General features: G+C 44.1%; 1 long non-coding RNA gene across 1 annotated transcript; it reads right to left on the bottom strand.

Annotated features, from left to right (window-relative positions):
• Nucleotides 1-1,756: 1,756 nt before the first annotated feature.
• On the bottom strand, nt 1,757-14,667 carry LOC123817910. Its single transcript, XR_006785557.1, has 4 exons — nt 14,385-14,667; nt 12,166-12,294; nt 7,199-7,258; nt 1,757-1,808 (listed from the first exon to the last, which is right to left on the bottom strand). It is a non-coding gene; the product is annotated as an uncharacterized LOC123817910 (long non-coding RNA).
• Between the last annotated feature and the right edge of the window lie 1,675 nt (nt 14,668-16,342).

Consider the following 16,342-nt stretch of genomic DNA (forward strand, 5'->3'; position numbering starts at 1 on the left):
TACCCTCAGGTTACTGTCAGTTTGCTCTTTATTTCAGCATCTCTGGTCATATATTGCTTTCTTTTTTGCTTTGTTGATTAGCTTCCACTTATAGGTCACATCATATGGTATTTGTCATTCATGGACTAACTTATTTCACTTAGCATAATTCTCTCCAGTTCCATCCATGATGTCATGAAGGATAGGGACTCCTTCTTTCTGCTGCATAGTACTCCATTCTTTTATAAAACTTTGGTAGCTTCCAGTGTATACATCTTACATTTCTTTTTAAAAGCTTATTCCAAAGAATTCTAGTCTTTGTAATGGTATTATAAATGGAACTTTTTTCTTAATTCATTTTTTGAGATATTTATTGTTGGTGCATAGAAATGAAATAAGGCTCTTTTTCTCTTCTCACTGCACTGAATTTATTAGTTTTAACATGTTTTGGGGCTAGGGGGTGAACTCTTTAATGTTTTCTACATGTAACCTTATGTTGTCTGTTAAAATAGATCATTTTCTTTTTCATTTTTTATTTTGATACATTTATTTTATCTTTCTGCATAATTGTTTTAGCCAAACTTGCAGTACAATGTTGAATAAGTGGGGAGAGAAGCACTTTTTATATGGTTCATGATTTTACTAACATTTTTGGTGTTTTTCCTGGCAGTATTGTGCTATCTATAGGCTTTTAAGCATGACATTTAACATACAGTGGGGTTTCCTTTTATGTCTACAGGTCTTTACTTTTATGAAAACCATAACTACTTCTATCTAGTGATTTTACTTGATGGTAACATTTAATTTGTTAGCCAAGAAAATAAAGTCTCAAATATTGAGGAATTATTTAGATGAAACTTCTGAAAAACCAAGATTGTGAATATTGGGTTGGTTCATCTTTCTTTCCTCACAAATTATTTAATGAGAGGTAAATAATTTTCCAGCTATAGTGAAGTTTCACTGGGCCCAGATGCTTATACTGGAGGTAAGCCTACCCTCTTTGACACTTATCAAAGTTTACATGAGGAGTGTGACTTGCACAATTTTGAAGTCTAAGAAATGTCTGGGAAATAATTAATAAAAGCTTTGAGAAAAATATTCATGTGATAATGTGGACCACACAATGGCTTGGAAGTGGATTCCTGTGCTAGTATAAAGGAGATGTTCACAGGAATAAGTCAGGGGTCACCCTGGAGTAATCTGGCACCAGAGAGAAGGTACTGTCCACTTTGTATACATTGTCATCTCAATGATGAGAATGGTCATTCTTCACAGCTCAGAACCATGACCTGGTGAAGGTTAAAGAGCCTAATATATACTATGAGTGGGTGACTGCTCAGAGGAAACTGCATGGCCCCAGGTCCCAAGCCCACTCTCAAAATGTTACATCATATGTATCTCTATAGAATCCATGGGAATGACCACCCTCCTAGGCAGCAACACTACAGTCAGAGATTACAAGGATGCCATAGTCCTGACTTGCAACATAAATGTGATCTCCACACAGTGATTATTCAGTGGCATGAGTCTGCAGCTCAGGGAAAGAATTAATCTGTCCTGCTGTTATAGACACAACCCCCACAGGGTCTTTTGTTACAATAGGTTCTTCTCACTACTATATTCAGGACTGTGGCTCTCAATGCCATAGTATGGTAAAAAAAGAAAAGAATTATTTAACTAAATGCATACAGGTTTAGAATAATGGCAGAATTTTGCTATCAAATCTCACTTCCTTCAGAAAACAAAGATAGAACCAGAAACACAACTTTGTACCCACCTTTCTTTGTCTAGTGAGGCCAGTCTCAGATCATGCCAGTCAGAAGTAGTGCCTTCCACAAGAGAAAAACAAAACAAAACTGAAGTCAGCAGCTCACTTCTCCTGTTTCCTCCCCATAATCCATGCTTGGCTGGGCAGGTCTCCCTCAGTTTCCAACACCATCAGCTATGTCTTCGAGATCTCCAGTTCTTAAACCAAAACCATGTGGGATCTCCTCATGGCTGGCTGTCGAGAATCTTTTTCACCTGTTTCCTGCCCCCCATGCTCCTGCCAGGTCTCTCCTTATCCGTGTCATACAATGCAGACCACCTTTTATTTAAATTCCATCCTGGATCCTCCTCCATAACCTCAATTCTGACTCTATCCACAATTCCCTACTCCTGTTAGTGTAACACAGTGCCCCAAATAGGGATTTGGCATGGGGTCTAGAACTCAAGGTGTCCAGGAAATATTAGGATGTCCTCACCCCCTATGCACACACACAGGTGTGGACTGGGGGAAGGAACAAATGGTACAAGGCCATTGAGAGCTGTTTTGCATAGCAAGAGCTTAGGAGCTAACCTCTGGCATGGGCATTTAACATATCTATAACCTTTAACTGGCTACAAAGATATGTTAAATAGCTATGGCCTTGCTCTTAGCCAGGGGGATGGAAGTAAATTCCACACCAAGACATAACTGGGGAGTTGGTTCCCTGAGTTACAGGGCCTGTGTGGAAGCTTGGAGAAGATTGGCTCTGTGACAGGGGCATGCTGAGAAGGATACTGAGCCAGCAGTATCCATCGCTGAGGATGCTTGTCAAAACACCAGAAAAACATACAAGGGGACAACCGAATCCTGTGGGGAAATAGATACAAAATGGCCACTCTCTCTAGTAGAGAGCATCCCAAGTCCCCACCTGAGCAGGCTTTTATTAAGAATACAGACACAGTTTTTGGATTATAGTCTGGTAGGGAATATCAAAAGAAATAGGTAGCTTTCAAAGGTGCTGGCAGATCTCCCTCTGGGATTCTGGGCTGAGAGTTTGTGTTTTATCCCTTAAAAAGAATACAGGATTTAAAAGGCTAGTTTTGTTTCCTGCCCATGCCTTCATATTCTAATTCAAGAGTATTAGAGTATCCTCCAGCAAGCAGATTTCACAGGATCTTGCATATTCTATGTCCCAGGCCTGATTACCCTGGGGGTCTGCCAACTCTGGTCTGAACTGCACTCCCCCTGTTATTTCCACAGGCCTGAGTGTGGCAGAGGAGACAAAGGCAGCCAGCAGACTTGGATTTCTCACAACTAAGAATAAGGACTCAGGCTTTGACAAAGCTGAGGGGGCAGGGGTCGATGTTGATCACTCCTTCATTTCCACAGGCCCCTGAGTCTCTTCCCTGAGGCCTCCATGTGATCATGCCTGTCTTAGGCTATTCCCTCCTTGGGAAATCTTACCCATCATTGGCTAAGTGATCAAGCATTGGAGGCCAGGCACAGAACAGGCAGCGTTCATGCCAGGAAAATAAGTTTGTTTCCTTAGTTTCTCCTGTTTCAGAGGTCTCTCACTCAGCCTAAGTCATGGGGGTTACAGCTTCCTGAGACAAGGTAGGGCAGACTCCAACACCACACCTGCCCACATGCATGAGGGAAGCCCAGTAAAGCTGGAAGGATATGAGAGTGCTGGCAAGTGTAGCCTGTTGTGGGAGGAGTCAGAAATCGGGCTGCAGAGAAAGACTGGCACAGGGATTTAAACCTAAATGAGCAGCCAGATCAGGTTGAAAACCAGGTGGTTTGGCTGATTGGAGACTCCAGCGGCCATTGTGTGGAGAGAACCATGTGGCTTTGCAAGACTGGGGACTCCTGTAGCGATTGTGCCGAGAGAGCCACACAACTTACCCTCCCAGCTTTACAAGGGAGAACCACAACCCAGCTTTAGCGGAGATTGCAGAGACAGAGCTGATGGTGCGGGGAACTGAGGGAGACCTACAAGCTGAGACAAATTAGTGGGAAGAACTGGGCTGCCTGAGCCATGGACTTCTTTGTCTTTTCCTGAGATATGGTACCCCAGACTGGGCAAATGGGGGAAGGAAGGGCTATGGTGTTTGTGGGTGTTTTAAAGGACTTTGGGATTTTGATGAAGACATTAGGTCACTACTTTAAGTCTATATAATATTAAATAAACATTTCCTTTCCTTTTCTCGAATCTTTGGCATTCAGAGATGTCTTTCCTATAAGGTGGAGGACAAAATGAAACTAGGGGATTCCTTTTGTTAATAGTACATTGCCCTCAGCCTGCCTTTGGCCCCCCTTGGACCCTTTGTTTTGGAAACACTAGCACTCCTATATTTTCTACCTTTCTCAGCTGTGGTAGTTAATCCAGGCATGCCTGGCCCCATGATGCAGGACCTGCCTCTAAGCTGCTCTAATAGGTTCAGAAAGTCCCTCTGCTACGTGGCAAAATGACTTAGCATCATGCCCATCTCTCTGGTTCTGCCAAGGCAAAAGTTTTAATATTATTTCGACTTGACCAAGTTACCCTATTAAACTGGCAATTCAGTAAATTTATCATAGACCCTGTCAAATAAATAATGGTAAGAATTAACAGTGTGACATTTTCACACATCTGTTTCTTCCAATTAGATGTAATATATGAGTGACACATCTCCCTCCTCTGTGTTATTGAACTCATAATTCTTTTTTTGGCATCTTTAATAGATTTTTTGTTGATCTGGAAAGTCCTTAGAATACTTACACTGAGTCAATAAATACTCAAAAATGTGAGCTGACCTTGTCATTATTGCTGAGCTAAATTCATATTCCACACCACATCCCACCTCTGGTTCATCTAAGATGCTCTTCACCATGGAAGTGACACTGTGTTCCTCCAAGGACAAGCAGTGGTCTTGAGATGACTGGTAGGAGCACGTGATAAGCTGATAAGAATCTGAGCTCAGACCACCTACTTGTGGATGTGTGGAGGGCACCTGCATACAGTTTTAAACAATGGGAATGGACTAAAGGACACGCATGTGGGGAGCTACACTGCTCTTTGTTTCAACATTTGATTCTCCTCCACATTGTCTACTCTGTTTGAGGATTTTTGTTTTCACAGCAACAGAATTATTTGCATGAGTTCGCCATGACTCTGTCCTCTTTGTGAATAAGATATAATTGCAAACTTTCTTAATACAACCAAGGCTTTGACTTCAATGTCCTACTTAAGAACAATGGCCACATAATTAGAAATGATCTTACCCTCTAGAAAGCTCTCATTAACCTGATTGGTATTTTAGTACCTCTTAGGAAGAGGAAATTACCAAAACCTAGGGAGACTGCAGGTGAAGTGTGAGGGTAGTTTTACTACCCTCAGCAGGCTGTTAAAACTCCCATCTAAGTTTGCATGAAAGGAAGTTTTGGTAGAGTATAGTATAATATGAATGTCAGTTCCTATGTAGTTAAGTAACAAATCAGGGAAAATCCAGTTTCACCAGCCATGTCATAGGATCAAAACTTTTCTTCTTTCTTGGAGATGACATTTGGTCTAAGAGAAAGTCACTACAGAAAAAAAAATATTCACATTTCTATGAAAATCTTAAGAAACACAGTTTTCTGGAAGATCAGAACTTACCTCTCACATATTTTTGAACCTGTTTATTGATGGCTGTAAATTTGCCACTCTTCACACATTGCAGGAATTGATGGAAATGCAAACTGGGTGTTGGCTGAAAGAGATTTAGGTGTGTTCTTGTACATTGTGTGAAAATCAGTTTTGTTATGTCCTAGGTGGTTGAATATTCTCTCAGATTTCTTAATCAATTGACAGGTTATTTCTGTGTACCCACCTCTGAGTTCTCATTTTAGATCATTTTCTTTGGAAATATACATGCAATTTGTAATTGCAGATTCTTGCTCTTCTCTTCTGAAATACACACAGGTATCCTTCAAAGCTTCTTTCTAGTCTATGCATCTAGAAGGTTTAGGTTCATTCTTCTGAAATGATTTACACTGGCGTCTCTGTGTCCCAGTCGCTGAAAAAACACAGAAGCCTAACTTTTGTGGGAAACTTTAGAGCCAAGATGTAAAATGACCTCATGCCAGGATTTCATGAGAAATTTTAATTTTCTTTTGTGTAGAGTCAGTTTAGAAACAGAATTGTCTATGCTTCCTACTCTTCTTAAATTGCTTCCAGGCTTCTGTTTCAGAAATTTTGAGTTCATTCTCACTGCCCTTTTGAATGGCTTGAATAATATTTTCTTCCATTTTTATATTGATTTTACTCCTGTTAAACTTGGGCAACACCTACCTGCAATTATCTAATTCTGTTGTGGCAGGAAAAGAAAAACTCCAAAAGTTCCTCTCTAACTGTAACACTTGCAAAATTTCACACAGGACTGTAGAAGCTGACCAGTCGTAACCAAGGCAACGGCTGGTTATCTCAAGGCCACTGACCTTGCTCCTGCTTCTGAATGCCTGCTTTCAGCAGCTGGTTCCCCCGCCCTTTCTGCCTGTGTAACTGGTATATAAAAAGGACCCCTAACCCAGCCTTTTTGGGCTCAGGATTTGGAATTAATCCCTGAACCCCCCTGGGTAATAAAGTTTGTGCTTTGTTATCTCCCCGAGTGTGGGTGGATTTTCCACAACACTGTCATCTTGCTCACTGTGTCAATCTTTCCCATATTTTTCACCTTCCATTTATTTTTTTATCTGCCTTGAAATAAATGATTTCTGTTTTCTTCCTTCTCCTTTGACTTGGCATCCATATCAGGAAATATCCTGACAGCCCACATTTTTTGCTGCCTTAGGTTTCCTCAAAGAAGCCTTGGTGCCAGAATCTGAGAAGAGACAGAAGCTACACATGGTGCACCTCCTCAGGGACTAACCATCAATGGTGTTCTCATTTGAGATCAATGTTCAGTGCACCGTTAAGAATCAAGACTACAGGTATTTAAACACCATTCTGTCATGGAACTCCACAAATCTAATAAACATGTGTGTCCCTGTCTTATCAGCTGTTCTCATGCCCCAAGTGGGTGACCCCGTTTTGATCTCTCTCTCTCACCAGGAGTTTAGGCCAGTCACCAGTGACCTCATTCTTTTTTATTTTCCTTCTTGGTTTTACAAACCAAATGTCTGTGCTTACATAGATCACAACAAGAACATGGGAAATTGAAAATAAATCCCGTTTTTTTTTCTGGTTTCCTTCCTGCTTCTCATCACCAATGGCATGTTTGACTGAAATCCTAGGAGATGCAGCAAGAAGTGGATTGTGCATAAGCAGCAGTGGGTAGAAATAAGGGCCATAGGTGGATGGCCTCTTCAGAGTCAGGATTAGAAATTGTAAAGCCTGAAGAGTTTGGGAGGTGTAGACACTGTATAGGGTTAACAGGATGAAGGAATGCTTTGGAAAAGAGCTCTTTGGGGTTTCAGCTTGTGATAGAAAAATATTAATTAGGAGCTGAGTACCTGTTGACGGAGGAGCAACTGGAGCTGTTGCAGGAATGTGGAGGTGCCCATCTTGCAAACCTGTGTGGTGTGAGGGGAGAGACAGTTTTTAAATACAAAGTGAGATATCTGCCATGGAACTGAAAATCTCTAGTTAATAAGCAAATCCCCATCATGGTAGCCATGAGTAGGGCTGCAATTAAAAGACCCTATTTTGGACCCTCCATCAGGAGGAGGTAAGGCCAGAGGTGAGTGTTTTGATTCTTTGTAGTTTTCACACATTCCACATGCCTGTCCTTAGTGTGTTGCAATGAAAACTTGATAATAGGGAATCAATTTCTTCTGTGTCTCTGTTTATTCCTGCTTCTTGTGGCATCTGAGTTACTTGGCTGAAATCATTGAAGATCCAACCAAAGGTAGATAGTTGGTTAGCAGATGTATTCATAGAGGGGGGCTCCTGGAGGATGGGTTCTGCATATAGTCAGGATGAGAATTGCAAACCTTGGCATGTTGCGGTTGTGAGGCAGTGTAAGTTCAAGATAACTCCAAGGTGCCACAAAGAAGGGCTGCAGGGAGCCTTAGGATGAGGCCAAAATGTGAGTAAGGGTCTGATGTATGGAGATGGTGCATTGAAGTAAGGGTGCTATTTCCCCAAGTTTGGATTGGCATGAAGGCTGAGACACAATGTTGGAAGAAAGGGTAATGTCTTGGAAAGTCAGACAAATTCCCTGACAATGGGACACAATGAATCGTCAGATGTACAGGTTGGTAGGAGACATGAGACAAATGGGAGATGAAAATGAGCATTCTGTGGAGTGCTAGGAGTGTGGAGGGCAATAAAATGTTGTAGGAAGAGGGCAATTGAATACCTGCAAAGGGAGTTTGGGATTTGTCTCTGGAAGGTGGTTGGATTGCAGGATACTCGGACTACAAAAGGCATTGAAAAATTGACTGAACAATGTGGGGACCACAGGACAGCCTTCGGGCTGAAAACCAAATTGGAAGGCAGAAGTGTTCAGTTTCTTCTTCTGGTCCAGTAGAGATGTGTGCAGGTGGCTATTGTTACAGAAAAGATGACTCACACAGCCTGGGAGTTTATGAAGTGGATTTTATTCATGCATGTGGAAGCAGAGGAGATACATTCCAAAATCTGTGCACCAAGTTTTCAACTGGGGCTGATTTATATCCTTGTTACAGAGGCAAACGAGGAGTGGGGAGGAATGCAGCTGCTGTAAGCGGGCATGCAATAGCAGAAAGCAGGGTTAGCATAAAATCTTGAGATAATTACTTATCTGTGGCTGGCTGCTGTCCAGCTCCTACCTGGGAATAGCTACTGCACAGTATGTCCTGTCACAGTCCCTGCTTCTGATGCTATAAGGCGTTTCTATCCATTTAGCATCACCATATACCTCGCTATATGGCTGAGGTGCTGGGAAGAGTTGCAACTGCTGGTAGTGGTGTTGGTACCACTGGAGGGCTAACACTTTGGCAGCTGCCGTATGAGTCAACATGGCCTCCAGGTGTTGGACCAAGGTCCAGAGGATGCAGGGTCCCACATGCCTGACAACTCCAGGTCTGGTATCCTATGGTCCTGGATATCATTCCAGTCCAGTATACCTTCCCTCCCCAAGTACAGAGGGATTGCTGTGGCTGAATGCAGCCCCATGGCATGTCAGTGGAGGGGCTGAAAGCTGACCCTGGGAGACAGTAAGAGACCAGTCTACTGCTGAGCATAATCCTATGCCTGGGGGTATTACATTTGCAGGCTGGGGCTGAGACAGGGGCCAAATTTGTCAAGCGAAGCATACCATAAACCCAAATGCAGAGACCAAACAGAGATAAACTATTCCTAGGGTGATCTGCTCTGTGGGATTCCATTCCTGAGGGGCCACAGTCACTAGTCCTATTCCCAATATTCCTTAGAAGATGCCAATTAAAGTCAGGTACTCTGTGGAACAATGGTCCATTCCTTGGTGTCTTCTTTACTTTCTGGCATCCTCCGGTGCCTCAGCATGGGTATTCTAGGTGCAGGCCTAGTCCTCGGGTCCTCACGATCTGCTGCTGTTTTGGCCCAGTTATAGTGGATCCAAGGGGTGATGCCTGCAACCTAAGCAATGCTAATGGCAGCAAGTCCATCCAGGGAAGGGCAGTTCTCTGGTAAAATTTAGCTAAGGTTTCTTTAAGAGTCCAGTTCATCCACTACATCTTCCCAGAACTCTGGGGTCGACAGGCAGTGTGTAGTTTCCACATGATGTTCAGAAGCTTAGATGTTTCTTGGATGATTTGTGAGACAAAGGACAGCTTGTTGTCACTTCCAATGGTCAGAGGCAATCCATATCTTGGTATGGCCTCTCTCAGGAGGGCTCAGGTGACTTCCCGGCTTTTCTCCTTCTTGGTGGGGAAAGCCTGAACCCATCCAGAAAAGGTTCACACGATCACCAGGGGGTATTTAAACCCTCAGTTAGGCCTGACTTCAGTGAAGTCTATTTGCAGGTCTTCAAAGGGTTGTCTGCCTGTGTGCTGTATCCCAGCCTCATCTACGGGTGCCCGGCGGCATTTTTCCGAGCACATGTTATGCATTGTGCTGAGGCGAAGCAAAAATACTGCCACTTTGGAGAAATAGAAATACCTCTTCAGCAGATTTTCTAGGGAGGTCTTGCCCGTATGTGTGAGGTCATGGCACTTCCTTACTAGATTGCTAGCTTGCCCTTGTGGTATATATATTCTCCCATCTGGCAGTTTCCACTATTCTGCAGTCATCCACTACTGCATACCTGGTGACTCTCCTGCCCTCAACCATATAGCTGCTCCGATCCATGTAGTAGGTGACATCAAGTTGGGCCAGGGGCTGGTCCCAGAGGTCTAGGTGGCTGATGTGGACCTCTTTGGTTACTCTGAGACAGTCATGGTCCTGCTCCCTAATTTCTGCAGGAAAGTAGGAAGCTGGATTGACTCATTTCCTGGTCTTAACATGCACCCTCAGGTTTCCTTGGAGGATGCCTTGGTACTGAGTCAGTCTAGGATTCGACAGCCACGTATGACCCTGCCCAGCAAGGAGGCTGTTCACTCCATGTGGTATGTGAAGACTGACTTCTTGGCCTAGAGTTAACTTGTCTGTTTCTTGCAAGAGGGTCACTGCAGCAGCGACTGACCTAAGACCAGGTGAGCAGGCGGTGGCCACATGGTCCAACTGCTTAGACAAGTCAGCTACCAGGTATTGCCATGGTCAGACAGGCTGAGTCAGGATCCAAGGGCTACCTTGTCCCTCTTATGGGTATACAGATCAAAAGGCCACCCTGGATCTGGAAGTCCAAGGGCAGGAACATCACTGAGACATCCCTTGATATCTTGGAAGGCTTTCTCTTCATTTTCTCCACTTTCTAGGGGCTTAATATCTGGACCCTTCAAAGCCTGGTAGAGGGGCCAAGTTCCACAGCATCAGGGTTTAAGTGGGCTTTTTCTCAGAAGAACAAGCATTTCTCTCAGAAATCAGATGAGGTTCTGGAGGGTGTGGGCAACTCTGTCATTTTCCGTTTGTGCCCATGATCACACCGTGAGTACTTCTGACAAACCTGGATGCCAAGAGCTGTGTCAGGATACACTGCGGGAACCCGAGGTAGCTCACAGGCTTCTGGGGCAGGCGAACACTACCGAGCACCGAGAAGGGCCATGACAGAGGACTGTGCAGATGGCTGTTGGGACACTTCAGATACACAGTGCGTGCTTTCTGTAACTCCACATGAAGACTAGGAGTGTGTTCAATATATATGCTTCTGGTATTCTTTCCTTAATTCAGCCAGGTGTGTGTGTTCCCTCCCAGCACTATTCCTGGGATGAGGCTGCCAAGAGGAGGTTGTCCACATACTGCAGAATCATCAGGTCCAGCCCCCCTCAGCGAAGGGCTTCTGGTCTCCTGCTAGGGCTTCCCCAAATAAGTCTGGGGAGTTCTTAAACCCCTGGGGCATTCTAGTTCAGGTCAATGGAGTCTTGATCGCAGTGTGCGGATCTTCCCATTTGAAGGCAAAAATGGGTTGGCTGGAAGGTGCCACAGGAATGTAAGAAAGGCATCCTATAGATCAAGGCAGGTAAACCATGTTGCTGTTGGGGGAAGCTGGCTAAGGAGGGTGTACTGGTTCGAGACGACAGGGTAGAGGGTGACAGCTGCTTCATTGAAGGCCCGCAGATCCTGGATGGATCGGCACCCACTCCCTTCCAGCTGCCATCATGCGTCTTGGCAGGTGTGGCCCCATATCATGGAGCCAGTCTTCTTTGAGTACCCACGCAGGAGCTGTAACTTGGGGGACATGCCCCCCAGTCACATCTTGGGTAGGGGGTAGTCTCCTTCCATCTTCCTGGCCCAGAGCATGGCCACAGCTATTAAGCATATCTAAGTGACCAGCCAAAGGCAATAGGTATTTCAAATGACTGTGCCATGGATTACCTGTAAAGCTCTTGCTGTACAAAACAGCTCTGCATGTTCTTGCTCTGTGTGTCCCTTCCCCCAACTCATACCTGGGGGGAAAGGTGGAAGACACCTTAAAATCTCCTGGATGCCTTGAGTTTTGGATGCCATTTTAAATGCCTTTCTGGGCCCCCCCTCTTGGCTGCACCCCAGAACAATCTGTCATTTCAGATAGACATCCACTTTAAATTATTTTAAAGGGCAATGGAAAAAGGTCTCATCTTCTGGTAACTACTTCCAGCAGGACATGGAGGTCATCCTACCTACCTGTGGGTCAGGGGGGCCCTGATGGGTGGAGGGTGCAGCACAGAGGGAGTACCTCTTGTGTGGGGAAGGACCTTACAGAATCCTGGTCAGTTGGCTATCATAAGAAAGTCACAGGATTGGTGTCCAAAAACTGCCATTATTGGACCGTTGGCATCCTGGTCATATTCTGTACATGACAGATTTGAAAAGAGTTGGAAGGCCGAATTAAATCATAACCACTAAATGAAAAAGGCAGGAACTTATGTAAAGAATGGCTTACCTGGAGGAAGGTGTACAAGGCATGCTACACCTATCCAAAACTCTCGTGGCCCATTATACTTCACTCGGGCTGATGGGAATATATTAGGATGTCCCTCCTTCCAGATATCTGAACCCTTTCTGTCCTAGCCTTCAAGACAGAAAAGGGAAAATCAGTTCTAAAGTGAAGCCCACAGATCGCCCGGACAGCTCACCAACCCAACCACTTATTTCAGCCAAACTGTTGAGTTTCAGCAGGCAACGATGAGAAATGGGCTCCTTAAGTGAGGTTTGTATTGCAACTAATCACTCAGATAATTAAGTCATAGGCATACATCCTATGAACACAGAAGAACACACAGGTTAATTCACACAATAGTCCCCAAACCAGTCTCTGTGCCTGTGAGACTGTCTTTTGGGAAGATGTTCAGTTTCAAGCTCTTTCCTGCAATGACATTCAGCAATGGAAGTTTCACAAGTCCTTTGTACCTGTAAATTGTGAATATTTGATGATATTACAAAACCAGTATTAACTTTCAAATGAAAAGAAACTTTCAAGACAGTTAGCTGCGTCATTCTGAAGTCCAATACTGAGCATTGTGATTTTCATTGAACAATAATTTTTCTCCTTAAGATCACCCTCACTGTTATTAAAGGAACTTCTTTGAGTCCCACTTTTCATTTTGACTGTTTGTTTGCATAAACACACCAAGAGCAGCCTGGATCACTTATGATCTTTAAGTCTGCTTTGCTGGAACTCAAACAGGGAACCTTTAGATTGACTTCTCAGTCTGACCCTCGAGGCACAGAAGTAGAGCCACACATGTGCCATCTGGGTTTTCCTGTACCAGTTGTTTCAGTCAAATCCTTGAGGCTTCCATTGCGCCCACAGGTTTCTTTTTGGCCATCATTCAGTAAAGACTGCCATGAACACCACAACCAACCAAAGTACCAGGCTTTTCTCATGGTCTCACCCTAGCTCCGCAAGTCAATCTCAGTTCCCCAGGGCTTTCTGGTGATGACCAGAACCCATACATGCCTCCTTCAGATGTGACATTCCAGTCAAAGTCTTGGTTAACAAAACCACTATTAGTGAACAGGTCTTATTGGTATTATGCAAAGAAACCTTATGTATTCACTCACTACTTCAGAGTGCCAAATTCTGGAGGGGTAAAGTAGGGAGAAAAATACAAAGCATGAGGGAAAGTCCTTCCCTTCCTGATATACACTGGGCTTCTCAAAACTTTCACTTCCAGACATTCTGCAACACTCACAAACCCTCTATTCTTTCTTTCATACAGCTTATGATATCCACCAAGATTGCATCTCCATGCCTTATACCTTCTATTACCAACAAACACCACATAATTCCTTCCTACAACTCTTACTTTTCCATTCATTTGTACAGTTTCCCAATGACCTTCTTCATTTTCATATCTTGTAATTTCTCATTTAGTATCCTATAGAGTGTGAAATTTCAACTTTCCCTGGAATCCTCAAATTCCTTTTCAGAGAAGATACAGAGCAAAGTTCAAAACACAGAATTCCAGGACATTACACAGGTGGAAGCATTCTCTTACACCAATGTGTCCATTGGTGCCTCGCAGAGACATGATCCTTCAGGCCCAGTCTCTTGGCAGAGACATGCTGCTTTGCCTCTGGCTGAAGCACTCATCAGCACCAAATGACCCTCCCTGGGTCCCAAGTGGCAAAGGCATTCTCCTCAACCAGTTACAGCTACCTTTCCTAGGTCTTACAGGTGACCTTAAACAGGTCTTCAAGTACAGAGGATTTCTGATCAGAAACAACACCAAGGGCAGAGACTTGCTCTTTCAGATCCAGTCTCATGGCAGAGACATGCCCCCCATGATGAATTCTCCCAATTGGTGCTGACAGACAAGGGAAGGGATTCTCAGGTCATCTGCCTGAACTCCCCCCTCTCAGGGTGCTTAGGTTCGTCTTAGCTAAGGCTGCCTGTGTAGAATTATGGTTAAACTCCCAGCTGTTATGCCATATGATAGACCGAGGAACCGCAGGTTAGGGCTCTCTCATGCTCCGTAGACTTCCACCCATGGAGCAACAAACACAGTCATTCACACAAACACTCCAAGTTTATTACAATCCCACCCACCCGAACAGTGGGAACCCTGCCTCGGCCTCCCAGCCTGAGGGGTGATCAGTCCCTCCTTCAACCACAAAGGGTGGGTGTTGGCTCAGGCTCCTGGTCCCCAGGGCACTTACCAGATTGGCGACTACACAGACTGCACCAGTTTGCACCCCACCAGGCTTGGTCAAAGAGTGGTCCGGGGGCTGAGCCTATGTCCAGGACCTCAAATCACCGGGGCATGCACCTCCTTATCATTGCCAGGCCCCACGCTCAGCCCCTTGGCTGCCTTCACTGGAGGCAATCAGCTTGGCTCCATGAGTCGTTTCCCAGTCAGGGAAACAAAATGTTACAGAAGAGATGACTCAGATGGCCTGGGAATTTACCAAGTGGGGTTTATTCAGGCATGTGTACCCAGAGGAGATAAATTCCAAGTTCTGGGCACCGAGTTTTCGACTGTGGCTGATTTATATCCTTGTTACAGAGGCATAGGAGGAGGGGGAGGAATGCAGCTGCTGAAAGCGGGAAGCAGGGTTAGCCTACGAACTTGAGATAACTGCTTACCTGGGACTGGCTGCTGTCCAGCTCCTATCTGGGAATAGCTACTGCACAGTATGTCCTGTCACACTATCACAGGAAGCCTTGAGGAATGCAGTTATTCCAAGTCCTGGGAGGCTGTGAAGATCTGAATTTCAGCCTTGTGCCTCATGATATCACTAAGCTGAGCCAACAAGCTAATCATGTCCTAGGAAGTTTGTGTGTCAAGGACACAGTCTGACTAGGAACCTGGGAACAACTAAAGAGGTGGCTGATGGATTGTGCATGTGAGAGGTGGGATTGAGGGCAAGGACAAACTTAAAGTGAGTGGATCCTTTTTCTTCCAGTTGGAGTGGACTGCTTGTGATTCTACACAGAAGAGCTATGGGACAGGTCACAGTGCTGGAGTGGTCAAGCACAGCCACTTGTTGGTTACTCTGGAGTGTAAGTGCAGCATGTCCCAAACTATTGGAGCCATGAAAGTCTCATAGATGTAGCAGATCCCTGAATGGTCATGGATGTAGTTGTTAATACAGCTGAAACTTTGATTCAACTTCTGATCACACAAGCTAATGTTGTCACTGGTGTCACTGCCATCACTGAGGTCATTTGCTCTACAGCATCAACATTAGCAGGAATCCATTTTTATCTTTGAGAGAATATGTCTAAGGAATTTAAGAAAGTGCTTTTTGACATCTTCAGTGGGGAGGCATCTAGTTTGCACAGTTAAGGATGATATTAATTGTAGTTGTGTATGTTTTTTTTTTTGTGAGAGTTTTCAGATAGATTTGTCTTGGTGGTTGAACACATCCATTTCTCGTGCTGGAAAAGTCCAGCTTCATAGTCTTATAGTCAGTGAAGAAACTTAGAACAGCTTTTAGGAGGTTTAACCTCTGCTTTTGCCATTATACAATTTTTCATGATTTTGAACAAAGAGCCCTGAATTTTCATTTGGTGCTTATGTTTTCTGCTTCAAGGAGTGACCCTGGTTTCAAAAATGATTTTTTTGAGTCGATCAGGGAATGCACTTTGCAATGTGAGTTTCAGAGGGTGATATGAACACAAGGAAACCTGGAGGGACCCTCATGGGATGTGGAGGAACTTTTTGCTTCTCCACTGTATTTTTGTCATTGCAGGAGAAAACATTTTCAATGTTACTGTTATCATATCGATTCACTGCTAACTCTACTGTACACATCAATGTAAACAGCTTATGTCTATTGTTTTTATTTTTATTTAGTCCCATGTGTTTCATCTGTTTTGCTTTCTCCAGACTCCCTAATCCATCACCAATGATTTTAATGTAACCCCTACGATTTTCCTTTGACGCTAATGTATAAAATGAGGTACAAAACTGCCATTCTCTGGAGCACTTTATTATTTGTTGATATATTGTTTCTTGTTTGAAAGTAAACTGCTAAACTATTTCTACATATCTGAATATTTCTTACTTTAACATTTATGTGGCACTTTGTGGAGGGAGTCTGGAGAAGCTTTTCCAGGATCACCTTGCTGGACACCAGCTGGGGACACATTGTGTCTCAGTAACTCTTGGAAT

This window comes from Phyllostomus hastatus, unplaced genomic scaffold (assembly GCF_019186645.2).
Source record: "Phyllostomus hastatus isolate PE091 unplaced genomic scaffold, TTU_PhHast_1.1 phas_contig_236, whole genome shotgun sequence".
Taxonomy (NCBI): Eukaryota; Metazoa; Chordata; class Mammalia; order Chiroptera; family Phyllostomidae; genus Phyllostomus; species Phyllostomus hastatus.